This window comes from Corylus avellana, chromosome ca1 (genome assembly GCF_901000735.1).
Source record: "Corylus avellana chromosome ca1, CavTom2PMs-1.0".
NCBI classification, from domain to species: domain Eukaryota; kingdom Viridiplantae; phylum Streptophyta; class Magnoliopsida; order Fagales; family Betulaceae; genus Corylus; species Corylus avellana.
This window is the reverse complement of record NC_081541.1, coordinates 42,931,525-42,931,954: the sequence shown is the minus strand read 5'-3', so window position 1 is coordinate 42,931,954 and position 430 is coordinate 42,931,525.

Genomic DNA, 430 nt, shown 5'->3' with positions numbered 1-430 from the left:
AAGGGGTGGCCAAATTTAAAAATTATATAAAAATAAACTCATTTTTATTGGAAAATAACTTTTAAAAAAATCGATTTCTTAGTAATAATATAAAATTTATTAAATATTAAAAAAATTAATAATTAAAAAAAATAAATATATTTAAAAATTAAAACTATTAAAAAAAGCAAAGAAAAAAGAAAAATCAAAATCAAAAGGCGGCTCCAACCACCCCTTGGCAAAAATGGGGTGGCTCGCCCATAGCCCGTTTGGGGGTGAACAAACCACCCCATGGCCAAGGGGGTGGGCCGGTCACCCTAAAAGGCCAAATATATATATATATATATATAGTTTGGGTTTTGGGGGTGACTTCGCCATGGCCCTTGGAGGTATATGGTTCGGCCACTTCCAAAGGGCAAAAATCCAAAAAAAGAAAAAGAAAATGGGTTTA